Source organism: Orycteropus afer, unplaced genomic scaffold, assembly GCF_000298275.1.
Source record: "Orycteropus afer afer isolate SDZICR_OR568_19922 unplaced genomic scaffold, OryAfe1.0 scaffold00029, whole genome shotgun sequence".
Taxonomy (NCBI): domain Eukaryota; kingdom Metazoa; phylum Chordata; class Mammalia; order Tubulidentata; family Orycteropodidae; genus Orycteropus; species Orycteropus afer.
In genome coordinates, this window is record NW_006921616.1 from 14,139,499 (window position 1) to 14,140,076 (window position 578).

Below are 578 nucleotides of genomic sequence, written 5' to 3' on the forward strand. Positions count from 1 at the left end.
AATACTGTTGTGAGGGCATAGGCCATAGGAAGATAGATGCAGAAAAGCCAAAAAGAATGTCAAATGTCCATTACACACTGAAAAATTGGAAGAGGTAGATTTTGGTAGGCAAATAGGCAAGTAAAAAAGTGATCAAGTCTTAGATAAATAAGAATGATCCAATTCACACTGCCTGGAATTGGATTGTCTTCCATCCTTTTCTGCCAGGTAAATAGGTGTCTCTGAAACCCAGTTCTACTCTGACATGAATGAGGTCACCATGAGTCAGAGTGGACTCTAAGGTAACTGGTGGTTTAGATAAGAGGAGTACAGAATATGAAGAACTCAATCTGATATATATATACATATATATATATACACATCTCTTTCTTCTTTTTCTTATGGGAGTGCCTCTTCTGTAATGTGGCAGCAAGGAAGGACTTAATGCCCCTGCAGAATTTTTCAAATGTCCACTATTGAGGGATTTAAGAAATATGCTTCTAGCTTAGAAATATTTTAGACAGTTTTGACTTATATATTACTAAATATGGTCTTATTAAAGCCCATTTATGACATCCTAAAAATGGAAACTTTCATTA